The sequence below is a fragment of the Leucopleurus acutus genome (assembly GCF_964270905.1).
Source record: "Leucopleurus acutus genome assembly, chromosome: 16".
Classification (NCBI taxonomy): domain Eukaryota; kingdom Metazoa; phylum Chordata; class Mammalia; order Artiodactyla; family Delphinidae; genus Leucopleurus; species Leucopleurus acutus.
Genome location: NC_139158.1, coordinates 11,722,105 through 11,735,642, shown reverse-complemented (window position 1 = coordinate 11,735,642; position 13,538 = coordinate 11,722,105).

Below are 13,538 nucleotides of genomic sequence, written 5' to 3'. Positions count from 1 at the left end.
AGTCTGCATCCTCCCCAACCTTCCACCCCTGAGAGTCCTCTCCTAGGGATTTCTGCTAGTGATGACTCTACGAATTTTCAGGCTAGAATTTCCCAGTGGGCTGGGTCCTGTGGGTCCACATATCTTTAGCAGACAGGAGTTCCTGGAGAAGAGCTAGGCTGTCCCTTATTCATAGGGAATGAAGAACAAGAGAGCAAGGCTGACTTCTTCTCTTTTTAAATATTTTTAAAATTTTCTTTATTTTATTTATTCATTTTTTGGGGCTGAGTTGGGTCTTCATTGCTGCGTGTGGGCTTTCTCTAGTTGAGGCAAGCGGGGGCTAGTCTTCATCGTGGTGCTTGGGCTTCTCACTGTGGTGGCTTCTCTTGTTGCAGAGCATGGGCTCTAGGTGCGTGGGCTTCAGTAGTTGTGGCACGTGGGCTCAGTAGTTGTGGCACACAGGCTTAGTTGCTCTGCAACGTGTGGGATCTTCCTAGACTGGGGCTCGGACCCATGTCCCCTGCATTGGTAGGCGGATTCTTAATCACTGCACCACCAAGGAAGCCCCAGGGCTGGCTTCCTAATTGCAAGGCTTAGTGCAAAATAAAAATCTGACACCTCTTGTTCAAAAATTGTAAAGAATTTCAAGACAGTAACAGCAGACCATTAAACCAAGTGTGAGGCTCCTCTGAGCAGGGAACCCTGTATGACTGTTCAAGTCATTTGTTCATGAAGCCATCCTTGCAAGAGAGAGGCAGATGAGAGTTGCTGCCTTCTGGCCAGAATCCAGCCACATGGTTCTCTATTGGTGGAGAAGGAGGTTTCTAGTGTCTAACAATTCCCGCTGAGTTGTTTCCTACTCAGTTTTCTGGTAAGACTATGTCTTTGGAGCTTATGTTTTCTTGGTCTGGGTCCCATAATTTTGGCATATTTGTTCTGATATGTTTTTACTCCAAATTTCCACAGGAGGAAAGGGAACTAAAATTATTGAGCCCCTTTGCATCAGGCATTTTCATGTGTATTATCTCTTTTATCATCACACCCTTTAGAGGAGAAGTGTTTTATATCCCTGTTTTACAGATGAGCAAATCAAGATACAGAGTCATGAAGTGATGGGAGGTGTGGTTGGGGTTTCACCCTGAGCTGGTCCATTTCCAAAGTTTGGACTCTTTCCTTTGCATCACCATGCATCTTCTCCTCTCTTGGTTACCTCTTCCTACCCTGTAAAGCTCCAATAACACTCTTAGTTTCCATGAGCCAGTTCCCTCCATCCCAAGTGAAGTGGAAGCATTATGTCTTGTTCAGCCTTCTCTGTCCACAGCGGGGGATGTTTTAGCAATTACTTTACACTCTGTTTAATCCCATAGGAGTCATCACTGTTGGAGGCTAACAATAAAACAGGCTCATTGGAATTTCCTGAAGGTAAGGCTCTCCTCTAAACAGTTTCATTGTGCTAAACTGTAATGGCAGAGGTTGCTCCTCTCCATGACAACTTTGATTGGCAGGGAAATCCAGACTGCAGGCTGGAGCCAAACAGTCTCTTCTTTTGTCACAAGGATTGGGCCATGTTCCAGGCACCATTCCAGTGTGAGAGGCAAAGCTGATAAATGTCCTTGATAATCACCTTCCCCCAAACTTCCAATCCATCCCTTTGCATTTCATAAATATTTCCTGAATGTCCACTCTAACTGCTGTGCTGCCTTAAGACCAGAGAGTTGAAACAAAGTCTCTGCCCTGAAGGACTTCACTATTTAGTAAAAGAGAAAGACAAGTTAATATGCATAGTACAGTACAACAGTAAAAATGTGTCAAAGAAAAGGGACAGATTACTTTTCTGCAGGGAATCCGAGAAGACTTTCTAGAAAAGGAGATCTCCAGGTTGGATTTTGAGAGATTAGTAACAGTTTTTCAAGTAAAATAGGCATGAGAGTAGAGGGCTTCCTAAGCAGAGGGAATGGCGTATAGAAAGGCATGAAGCAGTATGTGTGTAATAGTTAGCTATCACTGTGTAACAAATCACTGAAACTCAGTGGTGTCAAATGATAATCATTATTTCTCATGGGTTTTCCTGTACAATGGTGGATTTAGCCTGTGCTTAGTTGGGAACTGGCTCCAAGTGGAAACATGTACTCTATCAATTCTGCTACATTCAGTTGGCAAAAGCAAGTCATGTGGCTGAGTCCAGAGTCAAGGGGTGGGGAACAAAGCCCTGCCCATGATGGGTGAGGACTGCAAACTTAAAGGGCTGAGGGTATAGATACAAGGACAGGTGAAGATTTGGGGCCATTAATACAGTTTACCAAGGAAGAGTTTCTCAACAGTGACAGTATTGACATTTTGGGCTGGATTATTACTTTCTGTGGGAGGGTGTTCTGTACACTGTAGGACGTTTAGCAGCATCCCAACTTCCACCTGCAGATGCTTGGAACAGCTCTGCTTGTGACAATCAGAAATGTTTTCAGAGTTTCCAAATGTACTGTGTGTGTGGTGTAAAATTGCCCCTCTTTGGGAACCACTGTACCATTGTATGTTCAGAAAACTAAAAATATTCTAAAATTGTTGGAGTGTAAGACGTGAAGTAAGGAAATAAAGGGCAGGGGAAGAGGAGTGAAAATGACTAAAGATACAGCTGCAGAGGTAGGTAGAGGCTGATTTTGGTGGGATCCCATATGCCAGAATTAGGAACTTAGGTTTTATCAAAGGACATCAGATTTGGGTTTTGGGAAATTGACTCTGGTGTGTGGTGACCCCATCAGCTGACCCCATCATTCTTGTTGTCAGTCAGTGGCCGGTCTTGGTACAGGGCTTTTCTGGGGACACAGATGCTGAGCAGTGGCAGCTCTCTTAGCCCTCTGGGGGTATAAGGAGTGAAGCCACTCACACAAAGGCTCACAGCTCTGAGTGCTTCATGTGCCACGGAGCACTGGTTTATCTCCACGACTGTATAAAGATTAATGATAGCCTTTTTCTGAGACATTTTGCTCCTGGGTCTCAAGGAATACATTGTTCCAGTAATTTCTTTGATTTTTCTCATCAGGGGATGATGCAGCTGAGTAATAGCATTCATATAAATACTTTTTTGCCTTTCAGAGAACATACACCCTTCTGAATTATACACTGCAATTTAGAAATTACACTTACATGTGGAATATTATGGTTTGGTGTACTTAATAGGGAGGCTGGCATCCGTCCTTCAGTTAAAGATCCCTGGGTATTTCTATTATGGTGTAAATTAGCTAGTATTTTTCTGAGTTCATTATTGCTATTTTTAACGTCCATTATTTATTTATAAGGTATTAGAGGTACACTCAGGTTCATGGCCTTACAAGAGAAATGCCTTCTGGTTAACTTGGCATCGCAGGGCTTAGCACAGAGGCACAATTTATTTGAAATCAGAATTCTTTCAAGTTGATTTGATGGTAATGGTTTATAGCACAAACACATAGAAGGTGTGTCTTCTTTCTTTCTGAATTTTTGTTGAAAGGGGCAGAATCTTATGAGAAGGGAGTGCTTCCCAAATGGTATAGACAACTGGTTTCATTTTATAATGGGGGCTCCATAATGCCTTGTGGGACCGTTACTCTTCCTGTATGAAGTGATTAGTGCTTAGGGGGATGAGATTTGGGTTATGTGGTGTTTCTAACCCTGCCAGAACATTGTTTCCCAAGCGTGCTGGATCCCATGAATTACCCGATGTGCTTGTTTTAAACGTTCTGAGTCTAGGGCTCCATCCTAGGAGAAAGGCCTGGGAATCTGTATGTTCATCATGTACTGCAGGTACCTCTATGGGCAAGTTTCGGAAGGACTGGTCTAGGTTCTCAGATTTGGCTCTTGCTTCTGATCACTGAGAAAGCTTTTCAAAATCCGGGTTCCTAGGCTTCACTTAATATCTCTGGGGACAGGGCCCTGGAATCTGTTTTTATTTTTTTTAATTTTTATTTTAAAATTTTATTTATTTATTTTTGGCTGTGTTGAGTCTTTGTTGCTGTGTGCGGGCCTTCTCTAGTTGTGGCGGGCGGGGGCTACTCTTTGTTGCGGTGTGTGGGCTTCTCATTGCTGTGGCTTCTCTCATTGCGGAGCACGGGCTCTAGGCACGTGGGCTTCAGTAGCTGTGGCTCACTGGCTCCAGAGTGCAGGCTCAGTAGTTGTGGCGCACAGGCTTAGTTGCTCTGTGGCATGTGGGATATTCCCGGACAAGGGCTTGAACCCGTGTCCCCTGAATTGGCAGGCGGATTCTTAACCACTGCACCACTAGGGAATCCCATGGAATCTGTTTTTAAAATAGCTCTCTAGGTGATCCATTTGGTTTATGTAATACTGCGTTGGATTGAAAATACTACAGCGGTCAGAGGTCAGGTATCCACCCTGTCTACCATTGTATCTTTTCTTTTTGGCTGTGCGCAAGGCACATGCAGAATCTTAGCCCCCAGTACTGGAAGCGCAGAGTCTTAACCACTGGACTGCCAGGGAAGTCCCAAATCTGCCTAGAACCATGCTTGGGACATAGTAGATGCTCAATAAATTTTAGTTTAATGAAAGGAGTCAATACATCATGCTTCTATGAGTTTCTTGTCTATTGCCTTTTTTCCTTCTGCTCTTTTTCAGATGCTAGAAGCAACAAATTAAACATATTTCCTCCCCTGGGATTTTTCTTAGGGAAGAAATGTGCATTTAACTGAGCTAATGTACATTAGTTCAGTTGGGGACTCAGGAGGGTCAGCATTTCCATATCTGATGGGAAAATAGATGACTAGCAATACAAGGTTTACAAAAACAAAGCAAACCCCAAACAAAAAAACTTTCTTTTTTTCCCCCCATACCCTTGATCTAGAAAGTTCTCACGGAACCTACCCTATTTCTGTTTGTAATCTAATTTCTCTGCATGGAAACTGCTCTCAGGGGAAGAAGAGGAGCAGATTCTTGGGATCTGGCCAGTAACTTTGGGCAGAACACATTACTTTGCCTTATCTGTAAAATGGAGGTAGTACCTACTCCACAGGGTTATGAGGAGAATAAAGGCAAAGAGTTTGAATGAAAGCCTTTTGTAAAGTATAAAAAGTATACAAAGTATGTGTGTGTTTATAAAAATTAATATCATTGCTCTTGGGAGACAGTGTATTATAATCGAAAGAGCTCAGGTTTTGGTCTCAGACTGACCTGGATTCGAATCTGGCTATGTCACCCACTTACAAGCTCTTAGATGCTCTGAGCCTCGCTTTCCTGTATGGCAGTTTAGAAGATTAAAAGACTGAATGGTAATGCACGTGGAGAACTGGGTTATAGAAGGAAATATCCTCATGGGCATATAGGCAATCAGTCTGGTTCTAAGATGCTTATGAGGAGGAGGACACAGTAGCTCCAGCCTGCCTGGCTGGGTGTCCCTTCTGTTGTCACTGACTTCCTAACTGCTAGTTGGGGAGAGAGTGTGGAGGCAAGTTATTGTCATTTGCATTCTTAAAAGATTGTGGTAAAATACACAGAATATATAATTCACTATTTTAAAACGTACAATTCACTGGAATTCATTACATTCACAATGTTGTGCAGCCAGTCACCCGTCTCTAGTTCTGGGACATTTTCATCACCCCCAAAGGAAACCCTGTACCCGTGAAGCAGTCATTCCCCATTCTCCCCAGCCCCTGGCACCACTAATGTGCTTTACGCCTCTATGGATTTGCCTACTCCGGACATTTCATATAAATGGAATCATACAATATGTAGTCTTTTGCGAATGGCGGCTTTCACTTAGCATAATGTTTTCAAGGTTTATCTATGCTGTGTGTGTGTATATATATATATATGTATTTAAAGAACATTTATTTATTTTTGGCTACGTTGGGTCTTCGTTGCTGCACATGGGCTTTCTCTAGTTGTGGGGAGCCAGGGCTACTCTTCATTGTGGTGCGCCAGCTTCCATCGTGGTGGCTTCTCTTGTTGCGGAGCACGGGCTCTAGGTGCGCGGGCTTCTGGGCTTCGTAGCTGTGGCTCGTGGGCTCTAGAGCGCAGACTCAGTAGTTGTGGCGCACCGGCTTATTTGCTCCACGGCATGTGGGATCTTCCCGGACCAGGGCTCGAACCTGTGTCCCCTGCATTGGCAGGCGGATTCTTCCCCACTGTGCCACCAGAGAAGCCCTATGCTGTATATTAATCGCACTTTACCACTGAGGGAACTGAGGCTCAAGGAAGGTAAGGAGCTTGTTCCAGGTCACTTGGAGCCCAAACTCTTTGACTTGGACCATTCCTCATTTTTATGCCCTCCTGACTACTCTTGGATAGACTGTGTCCTGTGGAAAAGGCACCTCATCATGGTCCTACTTGGGTGATCATTGCCATTCAGCGTTCTTAGCTGAACTCAATTCTATGTACTACGGAGATAAGTGATCTCTTAGGCTCTGGGTTTGTTTAAACTTCAAAAATAAACCATATTTCTGGGTCAGCAGCTGTGAGGGCGGCACTGAACAATGACAGTGCGTTGGACACATTTAGCCCCAAAGCTTTCGTCTATTGCATCCTTAGTTAAAACAGTGTTTTCCCTAGACTCTGATCCTGGGTCCATTCCATACGTGCAATGTAGGGGCCTGGGGATCTGAGTGTTTAACAAGTGTGCCAGGTGATCCTTAGGAAAAGAAGTCATGATCGGGGGTACTGATTCTCTACTGCAGATGGGGAAACCGAGACCCAGCAGAGCACTGACCGCCCCATGGTTTTGGAGTTGGTTCCTTTGACTTCTTCTAATGAAGAATGGAGGTCTGAGGCATCAGAATATGACTCTCAATACATGACTCTCAATTTATGTTTTATTACCTACTTAGCTCTTTGAGAAATGGTTACATCAAAGGTCTATTAATCTCTGAGCTCCTGGAGGACAAGGACAGATTGTTGGAGTGCCCTCCTAGCATGTTAAAAATTAGTGACTACGGTAATGATGCTGATGACAATGATGATTAGACTCAGTGCTCAGGCCTGGATCCAGTCCCTTAACTTCTCTGGATGAAGTGTCTTCTTTCATTAAATCAGGATAATGAGACTCTCCTGCTGTTGTTTGTGAGTCCAATTAACTACTGTCTTGGAAGGACCCCGGACCTATAAACACTTTGTAATCTATTCAAATGTAAAAAGCTTGTTGATGAGGACTTTAGTTTGTGAACTTAAGCATACAAAAGCCAGAAAATGCAAATGTTCAGGTCTGCCTGGTGAAGTCAGGCTGCCAATCCTATTTGCTGGTAATAGCTTTTCTAGTAATTCAAACCCTATAAAACAAGCAACTAATGGTTTGCATTGCAAATAAACAAACAAAACCCTATACGGAATGAGTATGAATTGGACTTCATCAAGAAATTTTTTCCAGTTATAAATAATGGTTTGAGGTGTGTGTGTGTGTGTTTGTGTTATGACTGTTGTTGTTTTGGAGCTCTTTTTTTTTCATGATGTTGAGGCTAAAATAGTTATATGGCAGATCTGCTTTTGGAAATCATGTCAATTCAAAATAATTTGTACAAAACTCCTTTCTTAAGTCTATTTGGGCTGCTATAACAGAATACCACAGACTGGATGGCTTGTAAACAATAGGAATTTGTTTCTCAGGATTCTGGAGTCTGGGAAGTCCAAGATCAAGGCGCTGACAGATTCAGTGTCTGGTGTGAGTCCACCTCCTGGTTCATAGATGGCTGTCTTCTCCCTATAAACTTGCATGGTGGAGAGCATAAAGGACGCCTCTGGGGCCTCTTTATAAGGGCACTAATCCCATTCATGAGGGCTCTGCCCTTGTGATCTAATCATCGTCCAAAGTTTCCACCTCCTAATACCATCACACTGGAGACTAGAAAGCAGCATACAAATTTTGAGGGGGATACAAGTGTTCAGTCTATAGCAACTCCCAACACGGAAATTCTGTTTTATCTGTATGTAGCAACAGACCTGCAGGCTGCTGTTCTGCCCATGCTCAGGCTCAAGGGAGGAGAGAAGAGAGGGGTATGAAAAGGAGTCATTCTTTCTGAACAACCCCATAATCACTCCCACCCACACCTGAACCACCACTCTACCCCCTTGGTCTTCCCCTGTGACTAATAACCAATGTCTTTTATAGCTTCCATGATTTATAAAATACTTTACATTTTATACCCCATTTAAATTTAAGGACAACCCTGTGAAGTTGTTGACAACTGTATTTCCACTCCATTTTACAGATGAGGAAATTGAGCTTTAGAAATGTGAAGTTTGCCTTGCCCTGTCTTCTTAGTTCAGGGTCATTTTTATGGCCCACACTGCTTCCCTTGTGGGACAGAAACCTTCCCCACCATGCCGGCGCTGGGAACCAAATGGCACAAATGTTAGAAGATTTGGTCCTGGATGATAGCAACAGATTGATCAGGCAGAGAGAGTGCTCTCCTAGATACGGGAAACTGACTGGAGTTCTGGAGTTCCCCAAAGCTGTGGTCTGGGGGAGGCTCACATTTCTTGAGCACTTACCACGTGTCTGGCCTTGTTCTAAGCTGCTGATGTGCAGTGAAGCCTAGGGGATAAGTGTGAGGTTTCAAATGCTGATTTTCCCACTTAGCAAGTTCTTCATGCCTCAGCTTTCTCTTCTGTTATTAGTAGTAATAGTTATTACTATTAATAACTAATAGTTATTACTATTATTAAAAAAGTAATCATAGTAATAACTACAACAGTGTGGTCCTCGTAGAGTGATTATGAGGATTAAATGAGTTAATACATAGAGAATTCTTATAAGTGCTCACATCAGGAATGGTCCCAAGGTCACTCAGTGAGTGGGAGGCATGATTGGAATGTACATCCAAGTCCCTCTAAAGCATGTGTTCTTAAACAACCGACCTTTCCGCCCTTGAGATGGCATACTTGTAAGTGCCAGCACACCAAGGCTCTGATGTCATCCATCTATTCATTCAAACATTTACTGAATGCTTACTGTGTGCCAGGCCAAGCCAAATGCCCAGAGTAAGGTCTTACCATAAATAAGATGCTGTTCTGGCTGTGGGGCATGTGGTGTTGGGTTTGATGGCTTCAGCATGAGGAGGTATTGTGGCAATACCAAGTGGTCAGTACCATGATGGCAGGAAGCCTAGGAAGCTGGGGGTCCCAAAGAGAGACCCCCAACCCAGTCTTGGGATGAGGATGACCCCTTGAGCTGAGTCCTGAAGACGGGCCAAAGGCTAGGAGTGGGTATGGAGTGGGTAGAGGCCTTATGGAGAGAGCAGTCTACTTGCAGAAAGGCCAGGGGAGCCAGGGGATGGTGCTCTAGGAAGGAGTGAGGGGAGCAGGGGAGGCTGCTGAGAAGGGAGGCTGGAGAGGTTATGGAGACCAGATCATCCCAGCCACGGAGTGTGAGCCGAAGGCAGTGGCCTCCTATCATGTTCACATCTAGGAAGGACTGATGTCTGCCATGTGGAGAACAGATGAAGTGGGCAGAAGGGCACTAAACAGCATCAGGGAGATGAGCTAGCTGTTTGTTACAGAAACGGAGCAGCAGGGATGATAAAGGGTGTGAATGGAAGGGGTGATAGTGATGGTGGGGGCTGGGGAGAGGGGCTTGGATTCCAGAACCTTCTTGCATGGCTGGAACAGCTCCACCTAACTTTTAAAAAGGCCCATTAAGCTGCCTTTTGGTGACTTTCTTTGTTCTTCTATTATAGATAACAAGGTTTCTTGACAGAAAACCATTTGGTGTGAACAGACAAGGCATAGTAGTGGGGGAGTGTCCTGCAGGAGATTGGCAGGCCCTGACAACATATCTCTGGGAACTTAATTTAACCCAGAGGCTACATCTTTGTAGGTGCCTGGGTAAGAGCAGAAAATGTACTGCTGCCCTAAAGAAGGGTTCTTAAACAACAAACGAGAGACTTGGATAGAGTTTGGAGATCCTGAAGACACCAAAAGCTTTAATGCAGGCCATTTAAGGTCTAGGTGCCATCCCAAGCCTGGCACCCCAAAAGCCAGAGGATGTAAGGCAGATAGATGGAAGAGGCTTCCAAGGACTGAGTATTGCCTTGGTGCAGGAAGGCACTGCAAAGTCAAGTGCCCCTACTTGAATGAGAGACACCAGCTTTCACCCTAGTGGAAGGCTGCTTTCCGGAACCCTGACCTGGAAGAGCTGGTACATAGCACTTGCCAATTTCCATGGTGTAAATAATCCCAGCATTTCTGATTGAAGACTACTCATGTGACATCACCAAACCCAGAGTCCGGCGGATATGTGCAGTAGCCCACCATTCCATAGTATTTCCACAGCGTTGATACAACACATGTAAATGACCTCAAGGGCATAGACTGTAGTAACAGTAAAATGTGGTAAAATAATTAGGAAGTGATGAGTTTTAAATATTCGTCACCTTTTTTTTAAAAAAAAATTTATTTATTTGGTTGTGTGGGGTCTTAGCTGTGGAAGGCGGGCTCCGTAGTTGTGGCATGCAAACTCTTAGTTGTGGCGTGCATGTGGGATCTAGTTCCCTGGCCAGAGATCAAACCCCGGCCCCCTGCATTGGGAGCGTGGAGTCTTATCATCTGCACCACCAGGGAAGTCCCTCATCACCTTTGTTTTTAATATAGTTTATTTAATTGTAAATTTATATAATTAATTTTTAAGAAAGGCTGTGCAGCATTTCTGGTAAGAGCTGGCTACAGGACCCCAATAACTTTAAGGCAAGTCTTGGCCACCTTTACCCATTTTTTGTTCCATCACCTTGTAGGCTGTTATATATCCTGGGGTTGGGCTAGATTTGCTGCTCTAGACTTAAACAGTAGACTATTTTACTACTAACCTGAGTTCAGAGAGCTGCTCTGCTTCTTTCCTTGAATGTCAGGCTTTAGCCCTTTCCATTCAGTTGTTTTCCAAGAGCCCGAATTTGGGCCCCACCACTTTCTTTGTTCCTCAGGGGGACACTTCTGGCAGTTCTGATTCCTGTGACTTCCGTACCCCACATTCAGACAGTCATCAAATCCTTGTCCTTCCCTGCAGTTTCTCCTTTGCAGACTCCCAGCCGCACCTCTTCCTCCTGTCACCCAGCATAGGTAGGATCCATCCTCTTCTTAGCTGATTGCTACAGTGTCTGCCCTGGCTGTCCTTCCTTCTGCTTCTCTCCTCTCCAATCCACCACCCCATGCAGCGGAGTCCCCATCTCTATTCTGATCATGCTCCTGCTCTGTTTAAGATTCTGTGGTGGGACCAGCTCCTTATCAGGTCATTTTAGGCTCCCTGTTCTTTTATCAGCCACTGTACTTACATGCCTACTGCCGTGGGGAGCAGAGCCAGCACCCTTAGGCCCAAGGTTCTCTGTTCTTATTACACCGAGGCCACCCTCATGCGTTCACTGGCATGTAGCATTTTTGTTTGGTCAGACCTCCTGACAAACTCCCCACCCCAAATCATTTCTGTAACATTTCTTCTCCTACCGATTTGACTTACATCTTGGGGGAAATTTTAAGATTGTAATCAGCAGCACAGAGAGAGAGAGAGAAAGGTGTGAAAGCCACAGTTTCAGCAAAGATGGATCCAGGTGAATTCAAGTTTGAATTCAAGGTCTTTTTTGGGACACATAGGCTGAATCCTTGTTCTGAAAGACAGGGGTGGGGAAAACATCAAGACCACTGACTGAGAGGGAAACATTGAACCAAGCCCATGGTTTTGGCATTACTTAGGCAAACAAGTGAGCAGGATTAGTATTGCTGATGAATAAAATTAAACACTGTACTACAAAGTGCACACAAGCACATGGATGTCCTGGGAGAGGTGAGAAAAAGTTCTTACTGAAAGAAAAAACAAAAAAACAAAAAACAAACGACTAACTGTAACTATTTATAAAGTTGAAGCAAAATCAGTGAGTCCTAAATCAATTCTTAATTTTTCATGTTTTTTTCCCCGGGTGTTGAGGTGACTTCTGTTTATTGATATGGAAATTAAAAAAATTTTTTGGTTGCACTGCATGGCACGTGGGATCTTAGTTCCCTGACCAGGGATTGAAGCTGCGCCCCCTGCAATGGAAGCATGGTGTCCTAACCACCGGACCACCAGGGAAATCCTGGTGTGGAAGTATTTTAACAACTGGTACGGTCACACAGTTACATACCATATGATTATCGGCCCTCAGAGATGGGTACTGTGAATATATTCATTTAACAAACGAGGTATATTAATAAAGATCAGATTTGGCTTTGATTAATAGAAAATGCCCCTTAAACAAAATAGGTGTTTATTTCTCACAGAGATGCTGAATACACTAAGAAAGGTTACTGAGGGCTAGAATGTTCTGGTTATGGGAGAAAGCATTATTTCGGGGGCATAAAAAATAGGTAGAGGGCTTCCCTGGTGGCGCAGTGGTTGAGAGTCCACCTGCCGATGCAGGGGACACGGGTTCGTGCCCCGGTCCGGGAGGATCCCACATGCCACGGAGCGGCCGCTGAGCCTGCGCGTCCGGAGCCTGTGCTCCGCAACGGGAGAGGCCACAGCAGTGAGAGGCCTGAGTATTGCAAAAAAGAAAAAAAAAAAAAATAGGTAGGACTTGATGTCCATCAACAGATGAATGGATAAATAAAATATGGTACATACATACAACAGGATATTATTCAGCCTTAAGCAAGGAAATTCTGACCCATGTTACAAAATGAACATTATGCTAAGTGAAATAAGCCAGATGCAAAAATATACTGCTTGTCTTCACTATGGAGCCTAAAAACTGTGACTTTCTTGGGTTCTCTGAAACTGGGAGTAGCCATTTAGCAAGGTCTGGCCAAGGAGTGATCAGAAACCTACGGCGCGGGGGGCGGAGCGGATTTTGGAAGAAAGATTTTCTTTAAAAAGAGAAGCCAACTTGGTGCCATGCTTCCTTCTCTTTTTGTGCTTTGGTGTGAGATGTGATGTTTGGAGCTATGGAAATCATCTTGTGACCATGTGGGAAAGATCAAGAGAATCACTGAGATGTCATTTCTGACATCATTGAGATGCTGGACCAATACCAACTGCTACTTATGTCTGGATTTCTTATTATGTGAAAAAGTAACCCCCTAATTGTTTAAACTACTTAAGGTAGGCGAAAGCATTCCTAGCTGATACAAATATGCCTAGCTAATTCTTATTAGGTTTTCAGGGAGTCAGTATAGAGAAACTTTCAGTCAATACAGAAGACACCTTATTTGATACAAAAGTATTTGTTGAGTGCCTTTATCGTGCCAGGGTCTGTGCTAGCTTCTGAGTTGTTGTTTTTTTTTCCTGGAACAGGTGCATATTGCTTTTTAAAAATATATTTATTTATTTATTATTTATTTTTGGCTGCATTGGGTCTTTGTTGCTGCACGCGGCTTTCTCTAGTTGCGGCGAGTGGGGGCTACTCTTCGATGCGGTTGCGCGGGCTTCTCATTGCCGTGGCTTCTCTTGTTGCAGAGCTCGGGCTCTAGGCGCGCGGGCTTCAGTAGTTGTGGCTCGCGGGCTCTAGGGCTCAGGTTCAGTAGTTGTGGTGCACAGGCTTAGTTGCTCCGTGTCATGTGGGATCTTCCCGGACCAGGGCTTGAACCCGTGTCCCCTGCATTGGCAGGCGGATTCTTAACCA